Genomic DNA, 17,725 nt, shown 5'->3' on the forward strand with positions numbered 1-17,725 from the left:
AAGAAAGAAAGAAAGAAAGAAAGAAAGAAAGAAAGAAAGAAAGAAAGAAAGAAAGAAGGGAGAGAGGGAGGGAGGGAGGGAGGGAGGGAGGAAGGAAGGAAGGAAGAAAGCAAGAAAGAAAGAAAGAAAGAAAGAAAGAAAGAAAGAAAGAAAGAAAGTCTTGCTCTGGGGAGAAAAGAAGAGCTGGTGAATTACCAGTTGCACCAAATGCAAAGACATAAAAGTGAACAAAAGCCAATTACTTGGCATTCAATACGGCTAACATTCATCTCCTTTTATATTGTTTCTGACTTGATTATTGTAATTTCAAATCACAATAGTTAGAAAATGTTTTGATAAGGCATAATATTACATTGCCTTGTAATTTAACATACTAGAACTGTAAGGTACAAAGCTAGGACAATGGCGAGTGCAGGTTGTAAAAGAGAAAAATTGTCTAGATTTATTTGATATGAAAACACAGGGCTTCTTACTCAGGATGAGATTTACAGTATGACTATGCTTAAATTTTGGCCACAGATATAGTCTTCATAGTTCTATAAACTTGGATACATTTTCATTCAAACAGAAAAGGTGATTAAAAATACCTACCTAGTGGAGTTGTGCAAATTGAGTAAATGAATCCATGTCAAAGCATTTTGTAAATTGCAAACTGTGGCACTAATTTACTTTGCAGGAGGCAATCATGAAGTGTTATTAAGTGATTGAAAGAAAATATTTATCCAACCTATTTTGTACTTTTTCTAATGTATATAAAGAAGAAAAGCATTCCAACTTCATATGTGTGCCTCTGCTAAAATTGTCACCTGAGTGTAATTGTGAGGAGACAATTAGATAAACTTAATTTGAGGGACATTACACAAAAAACAACTGGTGTGGACTCTACAATAATGTCAATTGTCAAAGACAAAGGAAATATATACATATGACAATATATACAATAGTGATCCTTGATTGAATCCTGGATTTAAAATAAAATATAATAAATACCCAGACTGAGACAATTGGGAAAATATGAACTGCATATTAGATAATAATATCACATCAAACTTCCTAAGTGTGTTTATTATTTTGTAGTTATGGTAGGATATTTGTTCTTAGGAGGTACATACTAAAGTTGTGCTTTTTAGTTTTTATTTAAATTCCAGTTCGTTAGCATACACTGTGATGTTAGTTTCAGGTATACAATATAGTGATTCAACACTTCCTTTACATCACCCGGTGCTCATCTCATCACAAGTGCACTCCTTAATATCCATCACTTATTTAACCCATCCCCCCAACCATCTCCCTTTGGTAACTATCATTTTGTTCTCTAGAGTTAAGATTTGTTTCTTGGTTTGCCTCCCCCCCCCCTTTCCCCCCCCTTCTTTGTTTGTTTGCTTTGTTTCTTAAATTCCACATATGAGTGAAAACATATGGTATTTGTTTTTCTCTGACTGACTTCGCTTAGTTAATACTCTCTAGCTCCATCCATGTCATTCCAAATGGCAAGACTTCATTCTTTTTTATGGCTGAGTAACATTCCATCACTCACACACACACACACACACACACACACACCACCTCTTCCGCTTGAGTTGTTTCATCACACACACACACACACATACACACACACACACATCACCTCTTCCGCTTGGGTTGTTACCATAATTTGGCTATTGTAGATAAAGCTGCTATAAAACATTGGGGTATATGTATCCCTTTGGGTTAGTAATTTAGTATTCTTTGGATAAACACCCAGTAGTGCAATTGCTGATTCATAGGGTAGTTATATTTCTAACTTTTTGAGGAACTTTCATACTGTTTTCCAGAGTGGCTGCACCAGTTTGCATTCCCATCAACAGTGCAAAAGAGTTCCCTTTTCTCCACATCCTTGACAACACCTATTGTTTCTTGTGTTGTTGATTTTAGCCATTCTGACAGGTTTGGGGTGATAGCCATGCTAGAGTTCTTAGGGATGAACCATCTTTGTAAGTAATTCTCAAATGGTTTGGTAAAATATTTACATATATAGACAGAGAAATAAAGCCAATGTGGCAAAATGGTAACAACTCTGGAATCTAGTGAAGGCTTTCCAGGTGTTCATTGTTAAATATTCCCACAGCTTTTCTGTAGTTTAAAATTTTTTTCAAAATGAAAACTTGGAGGAAAATTTATAAAGTTAAAAAACCTAAATCCTCAAAACACTTGAGTCATTAAAAAACAGATCATCCCAAAATATATCTGTCCTTCACAGATCATGTTTTTCTACCATCTCATTGTACTGTGAGATATAAATATAGAGGCTTAAAAAAGAAGAATCTTGCAGCAAAAGTGGTGCTTGAAGGAAATTTATAGAATGGAATGCATATATTAGAAAAGAAGAAAGATCTAAAATCAATAACCTAAGTTTCCATTTTGGGAACTTAGAAGAACAAATTAAATCCAAAGTAAGAAGAAAAGAAAGAATAATATTAGCAAAAGTCAATGAAATGGAAAACAGGCAATTAATCAGCTTCCATGGAAGCTGTAGTCAAATCACCTCTTTCATTTCTGATATTAGTAACTTGTGTCTTCTCTCGTTTTTTTTTTTTTCTCAGTTAGCCTGGCTTGAGGTTAATTGATTTTATTGATCTTTTCAAAGAACCAGCTTTGGTTTCATTGATTTTCCCTATTGAAAACTTATGTCCACACAAAAATCTGCACATGGATGTTTACAGCAGCTTATTCACAACTGCTAAAACTTGGAAGCAACCAAGATGCCCTTCAGTAGGTGAAGGGATAAAGAAACTGATACATTTGGCAAATGGAACATTAGTAAGTGCTCAAAAGAAATATGTTATTGAGCCATGAAAAGACGCGGAGGAAACTTTAATGCGTATTACTAGGTGAAAGGAGCCCGTATGAGAAGGCTACATACTATATGATTACAGCTATGTGACGTTCTGGAAAAGGCAAAACTATGGAGACAATAAAAGTTCAGTGGTTGTAGGGGTGGGAGAAATGAATGAATACACAGAGCACTGAGGACTTTGAGGGTGATGAAAATGCTATAATATTACATCATATGATATTATAACATATGATATAATGATAGATACAGGTCATTGTACATTTTTCTATAAACATAGAGTGTACAACACAAATAGTGAACTGTAAAGTAAACTATGGACTTTAGCTAATTATGATGTGTCAGTGTAGGTTGATCCTTGGTAAAAAAATATATATACTGTTCTGGTGAATGATGTTAATAATGGGGGAGACTATGCACATGGTCGGGCAGGGGACATAGGCGACATCTCTGTGCCCTCCTCTCAGTTTTACTGTAAACCTAAAACTGCTCTAAAAAATGAAGTCTTACAAAAACCTGTACTTTTAAAAACTTATGATTTAGGCAATGAGTGGGATGATTATTACTAATACGAAACATTTTCCCACTGACAGAATTCCAGGAAAACAGATGGAAGTTCTAAATCCATGTGCACATCTTTCAAGATACTTAAAAGCGAAGTAAAAATATATCTTGAGGAGTGTTCAAAGGGATTTGAACATTATTTTCACTTTATCTTTTAGAAAACATTCAGTTCCAGGGGATCTCAGTTTAATGATTTTCCTGCTAGTTTACTACCTAGGTCTTGTTCTTTTTGGGGGAGATGGAACTTTTTGTCTCATTTTTTATTTGGATAGTTATTATGATGGGTGAGTTATTACTTTGTTACCTCTTCTTGGATGTAATAGGATTCTGACTTCCTCCTAGGCAGTTGGGTCCAGGCAGAAATATTATGACCCCTTTCTTGTCTTTTTCTTGTACAGATCAGAGGCAAGAGAGCTGGAACGAGGACACTCACAGCTTTTTGGTATGTAATTGAAAATTCCTCAAAACGAATTCTTTCTTTTAGTGACTTATGAACTGAAGGGCCTGTACTCTACTTTGTTATTCTAATTTGTGAACCAAACTGTAATAGTCTGTGTTTATTTTCCTGTAACAGCCAATATTTATGCTTTGCCTAATATTAATGCAGAGGGAAGCTAATAGTATTAGTGAATAACCACTCATCTTTGGTCCTCTGGATTTCCCTTGAAAATGGATTCATGGTGGTAATTGCTTTTCGGTGGGAGGGTGTTTTTTTTTTTATTAAAAAATTTTTTTTTTAATGTTTTTATTTATTTTTGAGGCAGAGAGAGACAGAGCATGAGCAGGGGAGGGGCAGAGAGAGAGGGAGACACAGAATCTGAAGCAGGCTCCAGGCTCTGAGCGGTCAGCACAGAGCCCGACACGGGCCTTGAACTCACAGAGTGTGAGATCATGACCTGAGCTAAAGTTGGACGCTTAACCAACTGAGCCACCCAGGCGCCCCTCAGTGGGAGGATTTTTTAGTAAAGCAATTTATATATGGAATGATCTTTTTTGATCTCCTTGGTGGTCAGGAACATACCATAACTACCAAAGTACCATAGATGTATAATTGTGTGAAGAACCTACTTTATAAGCAAGTATGTGTTTAGATGCTCAAGTGCAAGTTGAATGATCTAGAAAATGAGGCATTTACCGGTCTAAATTTACTACTGATTCAAATAAAATATTTATATTTAATAATCATAAAAGTAAGATAATCTTAAGATGTTCTTGCCTTTAAAGTTCATCACTAATGGATCTAGGCACTAATGGATCTAGTTCTTTGAATATGTGTGTAGTTCTCATTTTTCCTTTGATTTTATATTTATAAAATAATTTTAAAAGAATTATTGTATTTCTTTGCTCCTAAGACATCCATCTCTTGTTTGGTTTAATTCCTTTTTAAAGATGAAATACAATTCTAAACTTGCTGGGGAATGCATGGGAAGCATTCTTTTCAGAGCTATCTATCAAGGACACATTGTTTTGGTGTGTGACTCTATGGATATAACTGAAAGTCTGGTAATTTTTCAGAAAATATTAATATATGAATTTAACTATTATTGTTCTATTAGCCAAACCATAATAAGAATGATCACTATTGCCCCTGGTACGTATTTTCTGCCACTCCCAATTATATTGCAACTGTCTTTGAAACATTGCTACCCATGACCCATTAGTCACCATCATTCATTTTGGTGACAATCTCCCTCTCTTTTCCTTCTATAATTGTTAAAACCCATTGTTCTTGTTGTTCAAGTCACTGACAAAAAATTAGTTTTGGTGCATATGTTTACTGTTTAGATGTCTTCAAACACCTAAAGTCTTATTGTTTCAACTTGTGTGTACTTAAGATATATATTTATTCATGAGACACATTATGTGATTCAGGTCAAGAAAACTCCCACGTTGCCTTCTATGGTAAAGAATGCTTTATTGGCCATCATTCAATATTTTGTTGAGGAATTTTAAGGGATACTTTTTATGCATACATTTTTCATTGATGATTTACAAACTAGTTACCAGAAGGTATTGAAAAAAATGGTAGATTTTACCATCTCTAGAAGTTGTCAATTACCAAGTACTTTTTCTAGCAAAACATTTCTGATCCTTAGATCAGGGGCCTCCTCATTATGAAAGGTAATCGGAAAGAGCCCAGCTTGTTATCAGAAAAAGGTATGTTATGAGGGAACCCTGTGTTGGTAGAAAGACCAGGTTAGATGAACTCTCTGGTCTCTTGTAATGTAAAATTTGATAATTCTTATGGATGATGATACTTAGCCAATGACCACATTAGGTAATCTCAGTTTTGCTAAGGATTATAGAAATTCTTGCTCTGAACAAAATCAGAGACAGAGTATAGTGGTGAAAATGATAGTCTCTGAACTCAGACGGCCTGGGTTTGATCTCGTCTCTGACACGACCTATGTGACCTTGGTCATTTTACTTAACATTTATGTGCCTCACTTTCCTCACATGTTGAACGGAGACAGTAATAGTACCTCATAAAGCTGATGCAAGGATTTAATGAATTAATATGACTATAGCTCTTGGAACAACAGATAGTATATAGACATTCAACAAATGTTAGTTGATAGTAATGAATGAATGATACTGTCATCAGCTGGGGCATCTGTGCCTCTTGAGATACTTACACAGTTGTCACTAATCCCCCAGATTTATGATGCATAAGAGTACAATACATCTGACAATGATTTCTATGAGTTTCTAGCAACCAACCTCTTCAAGTTTCTTGATGCTGTCTTGGTTCTACCTGAAGCCAACATGAAGACAAAGCTCAGACTGTTGATTAATTTCTACTTACCCCAACATTGTGGATGTCACTTCCGTCACACCATTTTTCCTCATTTTCTGGGCCCAATTTTCCATCTTCCTCTCATTGCCTTACATAGGCCTTTCTGCATGCATTTAAACACTTCTGGACGTAAGATTTTACAACAAAGGGGCTTATTAATAATAGAAAAATTATTATTTCTCTAGCAAAGCTAGATGTTTACCTAAGAGAAAGTCTTGAACAGCTCCTAGGGTAATACAATGTCTTCCAACTTGATGCAAAAGCATAGTAATAATTTTCATCTTTACTATCGTCATTAAGCGATTTTATAGTCACTCAGATATATTAAAGGCATAATTCTCAGTCCAAGTGTGTAATGAGAGTAGGCAGTTCACATTTAATTCTCATTTTCACATGCCTACATTTCTGGTTCCGTGATTATTTTTAGTTCTTCATAGAATTTTTCTTCACTTTTTAAAATTGTGGTAAAATACCCATACCATAAAATTTACTGTGTGAGCCATAAAATTTACTGTGTGAGCCATTTTTAAAGTTTATTTATTTATTTTGAGAGAGAGAGAAAAAGAGAGAGAGAGAGAGAGAGAGAGAGAGAGCAGGGGAGGGGCTGAGGTGGGGGGGAGAGAGAATCCCAAGTAGCCTCTGTGCTGGATGGAGATTATGACCTGAGCCAAAACCAAGAGTTGGATGCTTAACTGACTGAGCCACCCAGGCACCCCCCCGTGTGAGCCATTGTTAAGTATAAAATTCAGTGGTATTAAACACATTCACGTTACCATGCAACCATCACCACCATCCATCCCTGCAACTCTTTTCATCTTGTAGAACTAAAACTTTACACCCGTTAAACAATAACTCTCTTCCCCTCTTTTCCCTTCCCCTCAGCCCCTGGCAACCATCATTATATTTTTTTGTCGTTAGATTTTGACGTGCTAGGAAGTCCTTCCTGTAAGTGGAATTGTACAGTGTTTTTCTTTTTGTGATTGGCTCATTTCACTTAGCCTAATGCCCTCAGGGCTCATCCATGCTTTGGCACATGTCAACATTTCCTTCCTTTAAAAGGCTAAATAATATTCCATTGTGTGTATATACCACATTTTGCTTATCCATTTATCTATTGATAGACACTTGGGTTGCTTCCACATTTTAGCTATTGTGAATAATGTTGCTGTGAGCATAGATGTATAAATATCTCATTGCGACCCTGCTTTTAAAATACTTATGGGTAAATACCCAGAAGTGGAATTGGTGGATCATATGTTAATTCTACTTTAAATTTTAAATTGTTTTTCACAACAGCTGTACCATTTTACATTCCAACCAACACTTTTCATGGAATCGTTAAGTACAGAATGCTTGTCTAATTATTTTGACATATTCCTACTGGGCAGCGGATATTGTGCAGTTTGAAGTGAATACATTTTGAATGTAAGGTTATATTTTTCCAATTCATTTTTTTCCTGCTGTGCCTATGAAGGCTATGTTCTAAGACCTACTTAATGTTAATTTATGTTACCAGGTGATTCAGAGCGTCAGTGGACTTTTTCCAGAACAGAAACATGTGGGGCCAAGTTTCATACCTCTAATGGAAAAACAACTTGGACTCCAAGGATTTATTGGCTTAGTTTAAAATAAACTCTATATTAAATTCCTATGCGCTGGCAGTTAAGGAATAGATGACCACATATGTTTTCTTCTGAAGGCTTGTAATTTTTTTTTTTTTTTTGCACAAAATACACCAATGTGACCAGGAATGGGGACACTGGATTACAAAGAAAGAATTGGCTAGCTGAAAAAATATTTATATAGAGGATTGAAACAGAATCTACAAGCTTTTCAAATTATCAAGAGAACAGGTTAACATGTGTGGTATTATTTTTTCTGGTTAAATAATATTTGTGCTTTTTTAATATTTTGGTTCAAAAATACAGATACAGCTTTCTAAGGGACAGAACCCAATTCCCAAACTGAGCAGTTATTAGCTGAAAATCTCACAGTCTTTTGAGGTTATTTCCACAAATTAGTGGGTCACCTTCTCAGAAAATCTTCTGCATTTATTGTTTATGGACAGTGAGCGTAGAAAGGAGGAGGAATAAGCTTACTTACGGAACAAAAGCATTCTGGTTGCCAGAGATTTCATTTGTTTATTAGTTCATTTGTTCAGTATGCTCCATTGAAATATCAATGTCTTCCCTAAGAAAACCACTTTCCAACTGAAGTGTTCATAAAAGGGACTGACAGCCTTGGGTATATGTCAGTTTACTTTACACAGGAATTTAAATAGAACTTAAAAAATGTAGCAAGCGCCCTAGGCTATGCTGTGGTAGCAAATTAACCTTGAAGCCTCAGTGGCTTACCACAAGGAATTTTTCTTTCTTTTTTTTTTTTTTTAATTTTTTTTTTCCCAACGTTTTTATTTATTTTTGGGACAGAGAGAGACAGAGCATGAATGGGGGAGGGGCAGAGAGAGAGGGAGACACAGAATCGGAAACAGGCTCCAGGCTCCGAGCCATCAGCCCAGAGCCCGACGCGGGGCTCGAACTCACGGACCGCGAGATCGTGACCTGGCTGAAGTCGGACGCTTAACCGACTGCGCCACCCAGGCGCCCCAGGAATTTCTATTTCTTATTCACGCTATATGTTCAATGCCAGTCCCATGAGAAGGGGAAGGCCCTTCTTCTCCGCATGGTCTCTTAGAGGGGCGAGCTGATGGAAGTCCGATCTCCTTGTGGCACCACCATGGCAGCAGATGGCTTCAGGGTTTGCCACGACAGGGAAAAGGAATGTGGAGCACTCATACTCTTCTCCAAACTGGAAGTGATGCCCATCACCTCCACTCAGAGCCTGTGGGCCAGAGGTAGTCGCACCGCCTTTCCCAACAACCTGGGGCTGGTGGTCTTCCTGGGGTCTGAGGGAGGAGAGAGAACCTAGGTTTAATAAGCACCAATAACTTTCTCTTTGATGAATTCTGCTGGAGTTTTGGATTAGGCATCTCTATAAAACAATTTTCCTTTTGAAATCAGTCACATTCATAATTCTTTATGTTTTTCTATGTAGGCAAGTAATTTTCATCTTTTTATTAATTTAGTAATTAATTTCACATTTTTAATGTGGTAATTTTAGGCAAGAATAAATAAAATAAGGATTATTGAGAAGGAATTAGTAAAGGTATAGATGTAATCAACCATGAAAAAAATGTCTATGGAAAAAATGGCCATCATATGTCAATGTATCTATAGGCTTCATTTGTATTATCAATCATACTTCATTATTTCTTTTTCTTTTCTATAAAACCATAACTAGAACTTAAATGAGACTCCAAATGCAGTAAGGATTGATTGCAAAATCAGCGCAAGGGATATTGTATGGAAATAAGGAACTATACTTTAGATCAGTTTTAATAGATTGTCCTTAATTTATTTTATACTTTTTCCCTCCATTATATGCTCATCTTTTCCTGAATCTTAATCTCATGGTTTTTTTTTCCCTTTCTTATATCTCATTTTTCTCCTTAAGTTTCTTTTTCCATTTATCAAAGTATTTTATCAAGCAATATTTTCATATTGGGTACACGGGGAATAAACATGTCTGCAAATGTCTTTATTTTACCCTCATGACTGATTGTGTGTCTGAATTATAGAATTTTATGTAAACATTTATTTTGGTTGGGAAGTTAGAAGGCATTGCTCCAATACCCTTTAACATTCCATGCTGCCTGTTGGAAATCTGATGTTATTCTTATTCTTGCTTCTTTGTAGATAATACCATTTTATCCTGTCTGTAAACTTTTAGAATTCTTTGTGCCTTTGCAGCTCTGAAATTCCACAAGTCATATTCATCATATTCAGCTGTACATCTTCTTAAAAATGTCTGGTTCAGCATTTTGTGGGGCAGGAAGATTTCTTTTTTTCTTTTAAAAAAAATTTTTTTTTCAACGTTTATTTATTTTTGGGACAGAGAGAGACAGAGCATGAACGGGGGAGGGGCAGAGAGAGAGGGAGACACAGAATCGGAAACAGGCTCCAGGCTCCGAGCCATCAGCCCAGAGCCTGACGCGGGGCTCGAACTCGCGGACCGCGAGATCGTGACCTGGCTGAAGTCGGACGCTTAACCGACTGCGCCACCCAGGCACCCCAGGAAGATTTCTTTTTTCCCCGTCTCTGGAAGCTCTCTTTCCATTCTTTATTCTTCCCTCCAGGTCACCAAGATGGCCACTGCTAACTCCAGGCTTGCACGGTCCTCATGGCTCAAACCCCAGAAAAAATGACAAGCGACTTTCCCAACGCTGCAGGCAGGATTTCCTGGCTAACCTTAGTTCATTTACTCTTTTCTGAATTGGCCCTTGCGGCAAAGGTGTTAAATACTTTGGCGCGTTTATTTCTTACCACCTCTACTCCCTTCACCGAGGTCCAAGGCATTCTCCTATCTTCCCTGGATTACCGCAGTAGCCTCTTAATTGACCTCTCGGTTTATGTCTTTGCTTCTTTCAGTCTCTTCTCAGTGCTGGAGTCAGAGCTGTTCACATGTGTGTCGGATCAAACTTTGTAAAGCTTGCCTGTTTCACTTCAAGAGAAGCCAAAGTCTTCAATGGTAGCTTGAAATACCACCCACGATCCACAGGAACTGGCCTCCCATAATCCCTACACCCCTATCTCCTACCACCCTCCCCCCATCTTACGCTATGCCTCTGCCACGCTGGCCTCCTTGTGTCTGGCCTTACACAAGCCAGACGCCCTTTCAATCCCAATTCAGTGCTCTGGTTGCTTTGCTCTTGGATTCCCACAGGTTGTTTCCTTATCTCATTCTGGTCTTCACTCAAATGTCACCTATTTAGGGAGACTGTTCCCATCCATGCATTTAAAATTACATCTCTCTATAATACTCGTGTCTATTTTATTTTTCTTCATTTATTTCCATCGATTATACTATTTATTTTACTTATTTATCCTGTTAATTGTCTAACCCCACGAAATGTAAACCCCGTGAAGGCAAGGGGCTTTTATCTACTCTGTGCTGTATCTTTGGGCTCTAAAACTGCATGTGCTACATAGTTAGCCACGAAGTATTCGATAAATGAGTGAATGAGTGGCAAACCTACGCCATATGCTTGCTCCTGTTTGGGGGATGTGGGGCCGTAGGGAGGGGAAGAGGCGGTTCCAGTGGTCAGGCAAGCGTTAATAAGTGTCAAAAACAAACAAACAAAAGATCCGTCTGGTGAACTTTGAGAAATGGGGTCCGTGTTGAAAGGGGATAAGATGAGTAGGTGGAAGAAAGCCACAGACTATGAAACACTACAGTGGTTTTCTAATTTGTTTGATTTTGAATTTTGAGTGTATATAATTGTCCTTATATGTTATAGTAAGTTTTAAATGTTAGGTAATTTTGCCCGGAAAAAAAGTATGGGGAAAATAGTTTTTTTCTGATTTTCTGTATATCGCTTCTAGGCCTTTTGGCTAAGATCAAGTGTAGTATCTGATTTTCTGTATAATTTGTTTCCAATTTTAATTAGATTTTTACTCCTGCTGACCAATGAATGAACGAATAAGCTAGGTTTGGGCAAAGAAATATTTTATTGTTTTCAAGAGAGCAGGTTGCAAGACGGGTTGTCAGGCAATCTCTCTATATTAGATTTCTTCTTAACTGTTTGCCTGTATCCAAATGAAATTTTTGAAGTTAATTTCAGGCTGAATAATTAACAGGTTGATAGCTGTCACTCAAAAGTTTTTATTTGTATCTAATACCCTCTACCCCTTTAATCCGTCTCACTGGAGTTCTATTACTTTTTGTCCAAAGAACTAGCTTTGTGTTTTACTGATCTTCTCCATGTTTTTCTATTTCATTGAGTTCTGCCTTTATTTTTGCTATTTCTTCCTTGGTTTGCTATTTTGCTCTTTTTCTAGTTTCATGTGTTGAGCCCTTAGCTCATTTGTTTTCATTCCTTCTTGTGTTCTGATAAATGCATTTAAAGTGTCAGTTTTCCTCTAAAAAGGCTTCAGTTGTGTCTCCTAAAGATTTTGATGTGTAGTGTTTTCAGTGGTGATAAATTCTAAGTATTTCCCATTTGATTTCCTTCTTGATTCAAATTGTTTTTAGAAGTGGTGTGAGATTTTGTTTTCAGACACATAGACATTTTATTTATCTATCTATCTATTTAGAGATTTGATGTCTCATCTTATTTATTTGTTGCTCTTAGAAAATCTCATTTTTGACTAGAGTCAGACTTATGTAGAAGCTGTCAGAGAGGACAGCAGTCTGTTCCCTGGCAATCTGTTCCTGGCATTTTTGTTTGGCCTCCTTCATTCTCTTGGCCAAAAATTTAGCATATTCTGCAGCCTCTTCTTTATTTTTTCTCAGTACGCTATTTCTTAAAAGCAATACACCCACATTTGTGTTGTAGGACACGTGGAATAACAAGACCCTGAATCTCGAGTGCTTTGGTTCCAGGTTTCTTACTTTCCTTGTTTAGGGGCTTTCTCATAACATAGTTGCAGACATTGTCTTTTTTTTAATGTTTATTTATTTTTTGAGAAAAAAAGAGTGTGAGCGGGGGATGGGGGTGAAAACAGAGAGAGGGGCAGTGGATCTGAAGTGGGCTCTGTGAGAAGAGCAGTGAGCCGATGTGGGGCTCAAACTCACGAACCGTGAGATCATGACCTGAGCCGAAGTCGGACGCTTAACTGACTGAGCCACCCTACCACTCCCACTTCATGTTCTTTACAGAGATTGAAAAGGTTGTGGATACTGCTTGCTCTTTTGGGTCCCAGGTGACAAGGCACAGTAGTGTCAGTGAGTCTGGGAATATCGTCCTTCCCTTTTTATACAATGACCAAGTTGAGAACAGTGAGCTTGGCATCCACAATGCAACCCAGACAGATTTGCACTTCTCTTTCTCCAGTCTTCCTTGGTCTGGAGCAGGAATGCCCCTTACTCAGCAGTAGGAGGTCAGAGCCATGGATCAAGATACCCCGCTTCTTGGGGAAGCCTTGTTTGTCATTGTCACCACTGATTCAGGCCACATAATCCTTCCATTCTTCACCCAGAGCATCAGCAGCAAGTTCTTTGGCCATACGCTTCTCATAAAAGGTACAAAGTTTGCATTCATTGCAAACTTCAATGAGTTTCTGGCAGTCAGTAGCTGGGAAAGAGATGTTCAACTTCATCCTGAAGCAGCTTACCACCTCCAAAGCACCACGAAAAAAAGCAGACATATAGAGATCTTAAAGCTACGTTTTCACTATTAATTTCTACAATTAATGCGTTATAGTCAGAGAACATAATCTGTGTTAAATCGATTCTATGAAATTTATAAAGACCTCTGTTATAATACATCACTTTGTCAGTTTTTGATAATATACCACGTATGAGGGAAATGAGTGTGTGTATTCTGTTCCTCAAGTACAGAGTTCTGTGTATCTGAAATTTGCTAATTTACAAATTTACTAATTTGAAATTTACATCTGCTTTTCTGTTTACCTATTGTCTGTATAAGCCACTGATTGCTGAGAGATTGTGCTATAATCTTCAACTCCATAATTGCCAAATTATTTGCTTCTTTTTTCCAGTTCTATGAGTTGTGGTTGCTCGATGTATTTTGAGGCAATATATGTTTATGAAGGTTATATATTCCATTTTTGGTTTTTTTATTAGTCTGTAACATCTTTCTCTATTAAACATATGTATATATGTTTAATAATGCCTGGTAAATATATTATATATGTGTGTGTGTATATATATATACATGAATTGTTTATTTTCAGATATTAAAATCTTTACCACAGCTTGCTTTGGGTGTATGTTTGCCTGGATATCAGGCAGGATATCTCCAATGTCTCCATATTTTTATTTTTAACTTTCCCTATCCTTTTGTTTTCTGTTTTTCTTCTTTTAGATGCATATTGTTAGATCTTGGTTTTTAAAATGACTTTTATTTTGTGATATAAAATACATTATGTTAAATAAAATATACATACAGAGGAGTGTACAAACAAATTTTAATATTTCGGTAATTTGTCCCAAAGCATAAATTCTAGACTACTCGAGTCAAGAAATAGAATTACTGTCAGAAGCTTAGAATGCTCTCTTGTGCCCCTTCCAATAAATCTCTGCCATCCCCCCAAAGGTAACCACTCTCCTGCCATTTGTGGTCACTCATTACTTCCTTACATTCCCTTACAATTTTATGGCCCACTAAACACTATGTAAACACTATGGCCTTTGCTAAACACTATGGCCTAGTTTTGCCTGATTATATTATTTTGTGTCTGTCTTCTTTCCCTCAGTATTATGTGACTGAGTGTAGAAGTAGTTTTTTCTTTTCTCTTCTTTTTATTGCTAAGGAGTGTTCCATTGTATGATTATAACACAATTTATCCACTTTCCTGTGGATGGACATGTGGATCATTTTCAGCATTTTGGCTATTTTAATCCCTCTAGAAGCATCGTTATCCGTGTTTAGCGTACCTCTGCTTGCACATCTGGCACGTGTGCCCCTCACAGTAAAATTTATGGATCAAAGACCGTGCATGTGATCAACTTCGGCAGATACTGCTAAACAGCTTTCCAGTTGGTTGCCCCAGTTTGTACTCCCAATAGCAGGGTTTGAGAGTTTTTATGTTGATACATGGTATCGTCAGTCTTAAAATTTCATTATTTTGGTAGTTTTACCTTGCATTGGCCTGATTGTTAATGAGGTTAAACACCTTTTCATATGTATTTGGCTGATTGATATACTTTTTTGTAAAATGGCTATTAAGTCTTTCCCATTTTTTCCTTGGGTTTTTTTTTTTTTTTGCTTGTTTTTTACTGATTAATAGGACTTCTTTACACATGCTGGTATGGGGTTGTAGGGGTTATACGTATTGCACTCTGTTCTCATTCATTTGCTTTTACAATCCCTAATGTTGTCTTTGGGTGAGTGGAAATTCTTAATTTCAGTGTGTTCCCACTTATGAAGCTTTTCCTTTATGCTTGGAGCCAATGGGGAATGACAGTATTGTCAATAAGTGATAATGAGCCAATTGGTTATTAATTTTAAAAATGAAACTTTACTTTTATTTGAAATATAATCAAAAATTAATTGCAAGTAGATTGTATATCTAATATGAAAGGCAGACAAAGAAAGTTCTAGAATAAAAGGTAGGATAATATCCTTATGACCATAAAATAGTAAAATTAAGAGCAAATAAGAAACACTAACCATAGTCATCTTTCCATTCTCAAACGTTGTAAACTAATTAATGAACATAGCACATCCTTCCAATTATTTAATTATTCTTTAAAAAAATTTTTTTAATGTTTATTTTATTTTATTTTTGAGAGAGAGAGACAGAGAGACAGAGAGACAGAGAGAGAGAGAGAGAGAGAGAGAGAGAGAAGAGCACGGGAGGGACAGAGGGAGAGGGAGACACAGAATCCGAAGCAGGCTCCAGGCTCCGAGCTGCCAGCACAGAGCCCGATGCAGGGCCTGAACTCATGAATAATGAGATCATGACCCGAGCTTAAGTCATAAGCTTAACTGACTGAGCCATGCAGGTACCCCTATTTAGCTCTTCTTTAATTTATTTCAATAATGTTTTATAGATTTATAGATTTCTTCATAGAAGTATTACACAACTTTTGTTAGGTTCATTCTAATGTATTTGAAATTTGATGATATGTATCTTCTTAAAAATTTTATTTTCATGCTATTTATCAGTGGCATATGAAAATTTTATTGAGCTTTACCTATTGGCCTTATATCTATTAACCTTCTATGTCTACCCTGTAGTCTTAATAATTCATGTGCAGGTTCTTTTCCACATGTAATATCGTACCATCTGAGAATACTGAGCCTTAATTTTTAATTTTAATCATTATAATTCTTACAATTTTTTGTTTTATTTAATGTTTTACTTAATGTTTATTTATTTTTTGAGTGTGAGTGGGGGATGGGCAGAGAGAGAGGGAGACACAGAATCCGAAATAAGCTGCAGGCTCTGAGCTGTCAGCACAGAGCCTGACATGGGGCTCGGACTGATGAGTCTTGAGATCATGACCTGAGCTGAAGTCAGATGCTTAACCAACTGAGTCACCCAGGTGCCCCTTAATTCTTACGATTTTTAAATGAGCCCTGCTAATACAGTGTTGTTGGTGGTGAGCATCTTTGGTTTATTCCTAATGTTAAAGGAAAAGTTTTCTACATTTCACCATCAAATATGTGATGGAGGAAATAAGGACCATTTTACTCATTGAAAACGGTGCAGTAAGAACCTCTTTGTTTTGACCATGATAGGATTTGGGAAGGACTTGGTCTGGCAGTTCATCTCTGATCCGCCTGGTTTTAGCTGGACTGGTTGGGAGGGGAATCCACTTCCAAGATCACTTTTTCCTCTACACATCTAGAGCCTTGGCGTTCTTTGTTTTTTTTTTCTTTTCCGCGTAGCGTTTAATCCTCCTGGGACTACCAACATGGGTTTTTACAGCATGGCCAGAGTAACTGGACTTTATAAATGTCACCTGGCCCCCCTAGGACAAGTCTATTTCTTTCAGATCTAAAATCCTATGAATCTGAGTCCCTGAGGTCATAGCAGTTGCAATTAAACATACCTATTTACTGAAAAACAATTTCTAATCTCAACTTTGGGCATGACCAAATTTTAGTACTATGGGGCAAAGAAAAAATAGATGATTCCCTTGGTTTTTGTGATGACAGACTTTTACTTTTGAGGTTAGATGATGTTATCTAGGGTGCTGGAAGAGTGGCAGGTGCACATGTAAGTTGACTGTGAGGAGGTGGGGACAAAACCGTGTAGGTGAGGTGTGAGCGAGAAAGAGAGTGTGAAGCGACAAAGTTGGGCGGGCCACAGGAAGCTGGGCGGACCACAGGAGGCTGGCTGGAAAATAAAAAGTCTCTGGCTTTACTTAAAAGCAAGAACAAAATAACCCAAAGACAAATGGAAAATCTCACACACAAAGTCTAGAAAGGGATGGAAACAAAAATACTCACACAAGTGCTCGGGGTAAGGTGAGCTGAAGTGTCTGGCCAATTACAATCTACCCTGTAATTTTTGTATTACTTCGCAGGACTTTATGCAGTACGGTAGTGTATTTAAAAAACAAATAGAGGAGCAAGCACTTCATTTAGAAATAACCACAAAACTTCTTTTGTAAAACTTAAATTTCTGGGTTTATAACTCCAGCAGATGAAAAAAAAATGCTCTATTGAAACCTAAAGAATGTGAAATTGGGGAGTCAAATAATGTTTTGGTCTTTGGTCTCAAGCTAAATAGTATACTTACATGTTGGTCCACTAGGTGTCTCTTTGCATACATGTTATGATTCCAGCCAGAGGCAGCTACTCTATTCTTGAAGGAAACAGTTTACATGGATTGTGCCAACAAATGCCTTAATTTGAGAGTGTTTAAGAATGACTTTAATTTACAGTTCTTCCTACAGGATAAAGAGATGTGTCTTGGCTACATCTCTCACTCCTGCATTAGAAGTTTTGGAAGCATTGACCCAGAATTGTCAGTAGCTGCAGAATTCAGGTACTTGCA

The 17,725-nt window shown here is 37.0% G+C and overlaps 1 protein-coding gene and 2 pseudogenes across 1 annotated transcript in view; 2 read left to right on the top strand and 1 right to left on the bottom strand.

Annotated features, from left to right (window-relative positions):
* Positions 1-17,725, top strand: part of IPCEF1 (interaction protein for cytohesin exchange factors 1) — a 185,138-nt gene that overhangs the window by 55,816 nt on the left and 111,597 nt on the right. The window contains exon 3 of the mRNA XM_040448829.1: positions 3,796-3,839. The gene's annotated coding sequence lies outside the window, so the exon portion shown is untranslated. The remainder of the gene's footprint in view (positions 1-3,795; positions 3,840-17,725) is intronic.
* On the top strand, positions 11,625-11,723 carry LOC121013529 (uncharacterized; annotated as a pseudogene).
* LOC121013291 (40S ribosomal protein S6-like) lies at positions 12,391-13,382 on the bottom strand (annotated as a pseudogene).

This window comes from Herpailurus yagouaroundi, unplaced genomic scaffold (assembly GCF_014898765.1).
Source record: "Herpailurus yagouaroundi ecotype Mexico unplaced genomic scaffold, PumYag 198, whole genome shotgun sequence".
Lineage (NCBI taxonomy): Eukaryota > Metazoa > Chordata > Mammalia > Carnivora > Felidae > Herpailurus > Herpailurus yagouaroundi.